At 41.1% G+C, this 11,259-nt stretch overlaps 1 protein-coding gene across 1 annotated transcript in view; it reads left to right on the top strand.

The window, feature by feature from the left end:
* Positions 1 to 2,217: 2,217 nt before the first annotated feature.
* Positions 2,218 to 11,259, top strand: part of akt3a (v-akt murine thymoma viral oncogene homolog 3a) — a 120,642-nt gene continuing 111,600 nt past the window's right edge. The window contains exon 1 of the mRNA XM_034184589.1: positions 2,218 to 2,343. The gene's annotated coding sequence lies outside the window, so the exon portion shown is untranslated. The remainder of the gene's footprint in view (positions 2,344 to 11,259) is intronic.

Genomic DNA, 11,259 nt, shown 5'->3' with positions numbered 1-11,259 from the left:
ACGACGGTCTTCGTCTCTCACTCCATCCAGAAGAGGGACAAACAGGAGCTGCACGAGTGATAACGTATCTGGAGGTGGAGGTTTTCCCTCCCGGAGGAATTGTGTGTAAAGGTTGCTGGGCGTGAGGACTCACACTCACCGTCATCTGTTTCTTGTCTGCCAGCAGTACCAGGGCCGACAACAGAGGACAGAGACCACCTGGGGACTCAGGACTTGGCGGCTCCGGTGTTCTTCAGGCCGTTGGTGGTGGAAGCGGTGTGGGCCCCGGCTCTTCGATCACCAGAGGTCTCCTATCTTCGAGCCTGCCCACAATCCTCTTGTGTACAATTGGCATCCATTATTTTTCTGTCTGTATTCCGTTGTGTGCCTTCACAACATTAAATTGTTACTCCTTTTCTTATCCATTGTCCGTTCATTTGCGCCCCCTGTTGTGGGTCTGTGTTACGACACCTTCACAACACTCGCCCTATGACCACTGGGACCCTTAATTGGAGTAAACAAGTACATATACTGAATGAATTATTATTATTATTATTGTGTCAACATTATTATAAAGCATCTGATGTAGATGGAAAAGCACTACATAAATCCAGTCTATTTACCATGTTTATTTTATCCCATTTGATCCCCATCACACTTTTGTTTTGGTCCGGGCTTTTGATTCAAATCTAATCCCATGTACAACCCCTGGCAAAAATTATGGAATCACCGGCCTCGGAGGATGTTCATTCAGTTGTTTAATTTTGTAGAAAAAAAGCAGATCACAGACATGACACAAAACTAAAGTCATTTCAAATGGCAACTTTCTGGCTTTAAGAAACACTATAAGAAATCAAGAAAAAAGATTGTGGCAGTCAGTAATGGTTACTTTTTTAGACCAAGCAGAGGAAAAACATATGGAATCACTCAATTCTGAGGAAATAATTATGGAATCACCCTGTAAATTTTCATCCCCAAAACTAACACCTGCATCAAATCAAATCCGCTCGTTAGTCTGCATCTAAAAAGGAGAGATCACACCTTGGAGAGCTGTTGCACCAAGTGGACTGACATGAATCATGGCTCCAACACGAGAGATGTCAATTGAAACAAAGGAGAGGATTATCAAACTCTTAAAAGAGGGTAAATCATCATGCAATGTTGCAAAAGATGTTGGTTGTTCACAGTCAGCTGTGTCTAAACTCTGGACCAAATGTAAACAACATGAGAAGGTTGTTAAAGGCAAACATACTGGTAGACCAAGGAAGACATCAAGCGTCAAGACAGAAAACTTAAAGCAATATGTCCAAAAATCAAAAAAATGCACAACAAAACAAATGAGGAACGAATGGGAGGAAATTGGAGTCAACGTCTGTGACCGAACTGTAAGAAACCGCCTAAAGGAAATGGGGTTTACATACAGAAAAGCTAAACGAAAGCCATCATTAACACCTAAACAGAAAAAAACAAGGTTACAATGGGCTAAGGAAAAGCAATCGTGGACTGTGGATGACTGGATGAAAGTCATATTCAGTGATGAATCTCGAATCTGCATTGGGCAAGGTGATGATGCTGGAACTTTTGTTTGGTGCCGTTCCAATGAGATTTATAAAGATGACTGCCTGAAGACAACATGTAAATTTCCACAGTCATTGATGATATGGGGCTGCATGTCAGGTAAAGGCACTGGGGAGATGGCTGTCATTACATCATCAATAAATGCACAAGTTTACATTGATATTTTGGACAATTGAAAGGATGTTGGGGATGATGAAATCATTTTTCAAGATGATAATGCATCTTACCATAGAGCAAAAACTGCGAAAACATTCCTTGCAAAAAGACACATTGGGTCAATGTCATGGCATAGGGTCAATGTCAATGAGCAGATCTGATTTGATGCAGGTGTTAGTTTTGGGGATGAAAATTTACAGGGTGATTCCATAATTTTTTCCTCAGAATTGAATGATTCCATATTTTTTTCCTCTGCTTGGTCTAAAAAAGTAACCGTTACTGACTGCCATAATATTTTTTTCTTGATTTCTTATAGTGTTTCTTAAAGCCAGAAAGTTGCCATTTGAAATGACTTTAGTTTTGTGTCATGTCTGTGATCTGCTTTTTTTTTCTACAAAATTAAACAACTGAATGAACATCTTCCGAGGCCGGTGATTCCATAATTTTTGCCAGGGGTCGTACTTCCAGTCTGCTTCTCGCCGCATTGAACGCAGTGTGCAAACCCTGTTCTCGCGATGGTTGGTTTACGGGATTCACTCGCGGGATTCTGGAATGGGATGATGAGATGATCGTGGAGAAGAACTGGCGGAGTCCGTCCTGAAAAACCTGTGAAAACCACCAAGTGGGACGGTAATGTCTGCGAGAGTGAGAGAGAGAATATATGTGCGGATGTGAGACGGAGAATGACCGTTTCTGAGGGTGCGTGACGTCACGGGTTTTCCTGAAAGTCGTAGCGGTAGATGTCTGTTTTTTTGGGAGCCGTTTGATGTAAACGGGGTATTTCTTGGGGAGAAGGGGAGGGGCTAGGCTGATCGGTGCTTATTTAGTCTATCATTATTTTAGTATTTACGAATTGTTTACTCTGTGTTACTGACAAGGGAGAGGAGAAAAAAATATAACAAACTCGTTATAAACAGCAGGTGGAATCCCACCTGCCCCCTCAGGTAAACATTACTGCTAAGCTAGCTGGCTAACGTGAAACGCCGCACAATGTCCGCTGTTTAAAATATATAATACTGTTAAAGCCCGAATGATTTGTGGCTGTGTGTGTGTTTTTAGTCAGGTTAACGTTCAGCCACGCTGCCTGTAAACACGAATGTGTCTTCCAGTGAGACTGTGACGCAGATGGCGCAGTGCTGCCAAAGAACTCATTCATTCTGCGCAGCAGCAGCTGCTGCTTTATTACACTGTGGCACCCTCACATTCATGCCAACAGCGCAATAGATATACATACAGCTATACTGCAAAACATGCAAAATTGTGCATGTCTGCATTTGGAGCTGCACAAGTGGCATCAAGTATGATCGTGAAATTCTTAGTCATGCAGACTACATGAAACTACATGGTGCAGTTTAGACATATTTGAGAAAAGCTGTTTTGAATTACTTCATATAATTTGCAGATACCAAGTCCCAATCAGATGCTTGTATTTTCTGAGATAACACACTTGCATAGGCACTCTGCGGCACTATGGAGCATTTTGTGCAAAATTTTTGTAAGACTTAAGGGGACTTTCAGCAAGGCGACTGTCAATAACTTTTGTCAATGTTCCAGGAAAGAACAAATAAATCTGATCAAAGAGAACGGCATCAAACCCAGTGTCGCAGATCGAACGGTCTATACCCCTAAAAAATTCCTGCCTCCATTGCGCATGCATCATTTTGGAGCGTCAACAGCTCATCTGAGAAAGCATGTCTTCGATCAAAGGGACTTACTATTATCCATCAGATGACAAGGTAAAACCTCTTAAATCATTGTAAAGTCAGTTTTAAGCAGAAACAAGGCAGTTTTAAGCACAACAGAGGTGATATTCGCTGACGCTTTGAAATGACAGCCGCGCAGTGAACGCAACAGCTAGCAGCCTGTGTAGCTGCAGCGCTCTGAACGCTTCCATTTATGATGAAATAATGTTGAATTTAAGTGGAAATGATTGTTGTACAAAAGCTTCAGATATCTGTCGCTGAGACAGATGATGAATAGAGTGCAGTTTTAAGCAGAAACGAGGTAATAATCTGAACCGCAGCTGATGACGCATGCGCAGTGAAGGCGGGGTGGACCAATTTTTTGGGGGGACCGTTCAGTCGGGTACACCGGAGCTCTTCCAGTGATTTGGAAGTCACTATATTGCATTATGAGCAATGGCAAAAGACATAATTACAGTCTGTTCATTGCCTGTGTTTGACAAATGAACAGCTCTGCAATGCATTAAAAAAAAAAATTAACTTCCTCCATGTGTGCCTTTTACTTTTTTAACAAAATACAGTAAAATATTTATTTTTATAATTTGGCTCATACATTCAACTTAGTGCAGCATTGTAATAGTACAACCCCTGGCAAAAATTATGGAATCACCGGCCTCGGAGGATGTTTATTCAGTTGTTTAATTTTGTAGAAAAAAAGCAGATCACAGACATGACACAAAACTAAAGTCATTTCAAATGGCAACTTTCTGGCTTTAAGAAACACTATAAGAAATCAAGAAAAAAAGATTGTGGCAGTCAGTAACGGTTACTTTTTTAGACCAAGCAGAGGAAAAAAATATGGAATCACTCAATTCTGAGGAAAAAATTATGGAATCACCCTGTAAATTTTCATCCCCCAAATTAACACCTGCATCAAATCAGATCTGCTCATTGACATTGACCCTATGCCATGACATTGACCCTATGTGTCTTTTTGCAAGGAATGTTTTTGCAGTTTTTGCTCTATGGCAAGATGCATTATCATCTTGAAAAATTATTTCATCATCCCCAAACATCCTTTCAGTTGTCCAAAATATCAACATAAACTTGTGCATTTATTGATGATGTAATGACAGCCATCTCCCCAGTGCCTTTACCTGACATGCAGCCCCATATCATCAATGACTGTGGAAATTTACATGTTCTCTTCAGGCAGTCATCTTTATAAATCTCATTGGAAAGGCACCAAACAAAAGTTCCAGCATCATCACCTTGCCCAATGCAGATTCGAGATTCATCACTGAATATGACTTTCATCCAGTCATCCACAGTCCACAATTGCTTTTCCTTAGCCCATTGTAACCTTGTTTTTTTTGTTTAGGTTTTAATGATGCCTTTCGTTTAGCTTTTCTGTATGTAAATCCCATTTCCTTTAGGCGGTTTCTTACAGTTCGGTCACAGACGTTGACTCCAGTTTCCTCCCATTCGTTCCTCATTTGTTTTGTTGTACATTTTTCGATTTTTGAGACGTATTGCTTTAAGTTTTCTGTCTTGACGCTTTGATGTCTTCCTTGGTCTACCAGTATGTTTGCCTTTAACAACCTTCCCATGTTGTTTGTATTTGGTCCAGAGTTTAGACACAGCTGACTGTGAACAACCAACATCTTTTGCAACATTGCGTGATGATTTACTCTCTTTTAAGAGTTTGATAATCCTCTCCTTTGTTTCAATTGACATCTCTCGTGTTGGAGCTATGATTCATGTCAGTCCACTTGGTGCAACAGCTCTCCAAGGTGTGTTCACTCCTCTTTAGATGCAGACTAACGAGCAGATCTGATATGATGCAGGTGTTAGTTTTGGGGATGAAAATTTACAGGGTGATTCCATAATTTTTTCCTCAGAATTTAGTGATTCCATATTTTTTTCCTCTGCTTGGTCTAAAAAAGTAACCGTTACTGACTGCCACAATCTTTTTTTCTTGATTTCTTATAGTGTTTCTTAAAGCCAGAAAGTTGCCATTTGAAATGACTTTAGTTTTGTGTCATGTCTGTGATCTGCTTTTTTCTACAAAATTAAACAACTGAATGAACATCCTCCGAGGCCGGTGATTCCATAATTTTTGCCAGGGGTTGTATTCACTTCAAATAAAAGATTTGATGATTACAATATTTTACTTCTCACCACTAGGTGTCAGAAATGTTAAATATGTGGTAAGGTGAAACATCAGGTAGTAGAAGAAGACAAGACTGGCTGGTACAAACAAATATTTACTGTGAGTACGGAAACTACGTGGGGTGAAGCGATTTTTGAAAGGCAACATGATAATCAATAGTTGGAAGTCACCAGTGCCTGAAGCTAGCGGTGAATGTCAAGCATGGTGGGTTAGTAGTTAGCGCTGCCGCCTCACAGCAAGAAGGTCATGGAAGAAGATCGATTCCCACCTGTGTCCTTTCTGTGTGGAGTTTGCATGTTCTTCCCCATGTTTGCCTGGGTTCCCTCTGGGTGCTCTGGCTTCCTCTCACATCCAAAGACATGCAGGTTATGTGAATTGGAAACTTTATAATTGTCCAGGTCTCCCTTGTAAAAGAGATCTCAATCTCAATGGGACTAACCTGGTTAAAAAAAGGTTAAATTTAAATAATTCAGACTATACATAGAGTTCACAGGACTAGACTTGAAACCAGGCACAGTATGTGAATGAAATAAATATTGCATATTTGAAGTGAAGCAGAGCATAGATATGCTTTTGAAATGCACTGCTGCTAGTCTGCTCGTAAGCTTTGAATAATATGGCGGCTATCAGCTCTGTCGACGCATCTCTTCCCAAAAGTACTGATAAGTTAAAACATAAAAAGCCTTGATTGTCCCTGATATATATTTTTGAGACAAGAAAAAAACCTTGCTGTTTTAGTTGTCACAGATCAGAATTTATTTATTGCTAGTGTGCGTTTTAAATGTTTTTTTTTTCCTACCACCATAAATTGTCCAGATTTAAAAGATGAGCTACCATAAACTTTGTAATGGGCCTTAGCCTTTTGGTTTAAAGCACTCCACTCACCATGTAGTCACGGCATTGTTATATAGCACAGCAGTGTTATGAGACACCGCCATGACCTCTGCTAGGGCTGATAACATGTTAGCAAGAGTCACCATGAATTGTCACAGCATTAATACGAAACTTAATATGCTGCAATGCCACTACTAGGGATGGGTATTGAGAACCAGTTCTTTTCGAGAATTGTTAAGAAATGGTTTGATCCACCGACATCACTAGCTTTTTTGCTTAATGATTCCCTTATCGGTCCTTCAGAGCAGTCTTTGTTTTTGAGGGTGTTTGTCGGGAAAATGATAATTTCTCTACGTTGACTCCAGACCCTGCAGCAGGTCTGCAATCAGTCGCTTCTGCAGCGTGACTCTGCTTGAAGCTTGAACCAATGAAGCAGTGCTCCGACATGCTGCTTCGTTGGTTCTCTGCTTCGCTGCTTTTCAGCTGCTTAACCCCTCTCAAAGCCATTTAAAGATGTCACTTTTGTGCAGATTAAAGTCATTATATGGGACTCTTGCTTTGTTGCAGGCAAGAAACAAGACTCGCCCTCCGTTCCATTCGCACAGCTCCAAATGCTGCACCGCTCTCTGCCGACTCAAGTTAGAGTCCAGCCGGTGTTGCAAAAATCGGTCCGCCCTGCCTTTTCTGCACATGTGTCATTTCATAGTTCAGCAGCGTCATTTCTGAGCGTCACCAGCAATTCACTTATTATCGCCTCGTTTCTGCTTAAAAACTGCACTCCAGTCATCATCTATCTCAGTGATAGATATCTGAAGCTTTTGTACAACAATCATTTCCACATAAATTCAGCATTATTTCATAATGAAAGATGGCGGACCAAACAGAGCACCACAGCTGCAGCTGCGTCTACGTCTTCAATGCGTCAATAACGACTTGCCAGTTATCGCCTTGTTTCTGCTTAAAACTGACTTTAGAATGATTTAAGAGGTTTTACCTTGTCATCTGACGGTTAATAATCACATTAATCTATTTGATCACTTTGGATGGAGAGAGACCGTCTCAGACGTGCGGCTGTGGTACGAAATGACGTATGCGCAGTGAAGGTAAGGAGGACCAATTTTTAGGGGGGACCATTCGGTCTGCGACACCGGAAATAATAACTTCAAAGCGAATCACCGTTTTAAATCAAATGTTACCTCTTTCCAAACGTTGTAATACAAACAATAAACTACAATCGACCAAAAAGTTTTTTTCTTCCCAAAATGAGACGTCCTGCATTCTTTATGAATTACATCCTGATGTGCAGCGCAGCTGTTTGCAAGAGCTCAGCTCAGAGGCTATGTATAGAGTTAAATTTGTCATTAATGTCTGAAAGGAAATACCTTTGACAAAAACTACAGATTTTGTTTATTTCTATTTATGTCCAGAGATCAAGGATCTACCATGTACAGATATTATATATGTCCAGAGATCAAGGATCCAGTGAGCAATTTCATGTTTATTTACTTCAATACTCAGTAAAATGTTGTTGACAGAGAAAACCTGTAAAGCTTACTTTTAGTACACAGAAAATTCACAAGCGGTATTGATAAGGGAATCGATAAGGAATCGGCTCGATAAGCACAATCGATAATGGCATCGATATCAATAAAATCTTATCAATACCCATCCCTAGCCACTACACAGACATGGATTGCTCTTCTTAGGGAAAAGCAGGCCAAAATCTTCTATAAATATAGGGCATGCTATGCATTTTCATCATTATGACGTAGACGGTGAGTGTGACTGACAGCTACTGCTGTAGCTGAAGAAGAAGCACATATGGTGTCCCATGATCTTGACCTTGTCTTGGTGATGTCTTGGCTGGAGGACTTTGTGTTGGGTTCCAGACAGCACCTTGTTGGTATGTCACCATTTATTTTCCTCATGTGTCACCAAGATCATGAGTCAGCAAGATGCTGTCATGAAACCACTAGGACATCAACAAAATGCACCAAAACATTGTCACAAAGTTACTAGCCACATTTTAAAAAAAGTCATGTCATGTTCTTTGCCCTCCCAGCCCGTGGTGAAACACGACGGCTTGCATTTCTATTAGTGTGCACTTAGCAGGTATCTGTACTTCACAGCAGCCTGTGCTTTAACGCTAGTTATTGGTGAGAAAAAAAAACAGATAACAGTTGTACCCATTATTGGCTGATCTGTTATATTTCTGAACAATTGATAATTCATTAACTCTAGAGTTGTTATAAACTAGTGACAAATTTTCACAACCTAAAATAAAATTTTGATATTACTTGTTTTTATCTGATCAGTATTTCAAAATCTATATATAGTCCGCTTGCATTACTTCAACAAACAAAACAAAACAGAAAACCAGGAAGTCATTGTTGCATGGAGACTAAATGCATAATAACAAATCAGTCCTATCGTGTGAGTCAAATCAAATCCTGTGTGTATGACGTCTGTCAATAAAGTCTTCTTCTTTGTCTTTCGGCAGTTCCCGTTAGGGGTCGCCACAGCAGATCAATCGTTTCCATCTCACCCTGTCCTCTGTATCTTCCTCTGTCACACCAACCACCTGCATGTCCTCTCTCAGCACATCCATGAATCTCCTCTTTGGTCTCCCTCTTCTCCTCCTGCCTGGTGGCTCCATCCTCAGCATCATTTTCCCTATATACCCTGGGTCCCTCCTCTGCACATGTCCAAACCATCTCAATCTCGCCTCTCTGACTTTGTCTCCAAACCGTCCCACCTGAGCTGTCCCTCTGATATGTTCATTCCTAATCTTGTCCATTCTTGTCACTCCCAAAGAGAATCTCAACATCTTCAGCTCTGCCACCTCCAGCTCTGCCTCCTGTGTTTTTGTTAGTGCCACTGTCTCTAAACCATACAACATAACTGGTCTCACTACTGTTTTGTAAACTTTCCCCTTCACTCTTGCTGATATTCTTCGGTCACAAATCACTCCTGCCACCTTTCTCCACCCACTCCACCCTGCCTGCACTCTCTTCTTCACCTCTCTACCACACTCTCCATTACTTTGAACAGTTGACCCCAAATATTTAAACTCATCTACTTTCACCACTTCTACTCCTTGTAACTGCACTATTCCACTGGGCTCCCTCTCATTCACACACATGTACTCAGTCTTGCTTCTACTGACTTTCATTCCCCTTCTCTCCAAAGCATATCTCCACTTCTCCAGACTAGACTCAACTTGCTCTCTACTCTCACTAGAGATCACAATGTCATCTGCAAACATCATAGTCCATGGGGACTCCTGTCTGATCTCATCTGTCAACCTGTCCATCACCACTGCAAACAAGAAGGACTCAGAGCTGATCCTTGGTGTAATCCCACCTCCACCTTGAATGAGTCTGTCATTCTGACTGCGCATCTCACCGCTGTCACACTATTCTTGTACATGTCCTGTACTACCCTCACATACTTCTCTGCCACTCCAGACTTCCTCATACAATGCCACAACTCTTCTCTTGGCACCTTATCATAAGCTTTTTCTAAGTCCATAAACACACAATGTAACTCTTTCTGTCCTTCTCTGTACTTTTCCAACAGTATTCTCAGAGCAAACATTGCATCTGTAGTGTTCTTTCTCGGCATGAAACCATATTGCTGCTCACAGATCTTCACCTGTTTTCTAAGCCTAGCTTCTACTACTCTTTCCCATAACTTCATGCTGTGGCTGATCAGCTTTATGCCTCTGTAGTTACTGCAGCTCTGCACATCACCCTTGTTCTTGAAAATAAGAACCAGCACACTTCGTCTCCACTCCTCAGGCATCCTCTCACTTTCCAAGATTTTATTAAACAATCTGGTTAGAAACTCTACTGCCATCTCTCCTAGACATTTCCATGCAAGTAACGGTCCTTTTTATTTTTTCAAAAACTATATGGATTTCATTCATATGTTTTTACGTCAGACATGCTTGAACCCTCGGCGTGTCAGAGGACACATTTGGACATGTCTATCTCGGCTTTCAAAGCTTACCAGTCCAGTAAGTATCAGTGAAATTGTGGAGAGCTGGACATGTCCAAACTTGTCCTCTGACACGCCGAAACGGAGGTGTTCCTTTGTCTCGCTTCCAAAGCGAATCAGTCTTTACGCGCGAAGCCTGTGCGCGGCTTTCCATGACAAAATCTCTTGTTAAAAGTGAAATCTGCCAGAAAATGGCTGATGTCCAGCTCTTGTGATAACCAGAGAAAGAGCACACGACGGTCTCATATCCACAGAGCCATCCGTTTAGAAATGGTCCGGTGGCTTGTGCCACGTCGTCGCAGCTCGGAGTGCAGCGCGCCGAGCGTCCTTAAAGGGGTCCTTAAAGCTGTAGTAACAGACCTTATTCTCTGTGAAGCCCGTAAAATTTTCACCGAAAGCCAGATAAATTTTTCGAATGGCTTCCAGGTGCCAGTCTCTAACAGCTTCTGAAAAAATTCTGATGGAAAAAAAGTCCTTTTCATTCCGCCATTTCCAGACACGGCTGATGTAAAAACATATGAATGAAATCCATATAGTTTTTGAAAAAAATAAAAAGGACCGCTACTTTATTGACAGACCTCGTATATTCTGTTTCAGTAACCTCCATCAATTAACAGTAGGATTTAACGGTTTGCCCTGTTTTTGTCTGGCTTTGAAGTCAAATTTGTAAAACAAGGATATATAACATAGGATTTTTTTAGTGGGATGGGCATGGTTGAGGGGAAAATGCATTTTATAGCATATTCAAAAGACAAATTAAAAAGTCATTAAAAGTGTCAGCCAAATTGGTTGCAGAACCCTGTTGCAGGATGAACTCATTACCTTTTGTGCTTCTCTTTAAAGTACTCAGAAAATGAG

Source organism: Thalassophryne amazonica, chromosome 13 (genome assembly GCF_902500255.1).
Source record: "Thalassophryne amazonica chromosome 13, fThaAma1.1, whole genome shotgun sequence".
In the NCBI taxonomy this organism is placed as follows: Eukaryota; Metazoa; Chordata; class Actinopteri; order Batrachoidiformes; family Batrachoididae; genus Thalassophryne; species Thalassophryne amazonica.
This window is presented reverse-complemented; position numbering and strand designations above follow the sequence as displayed.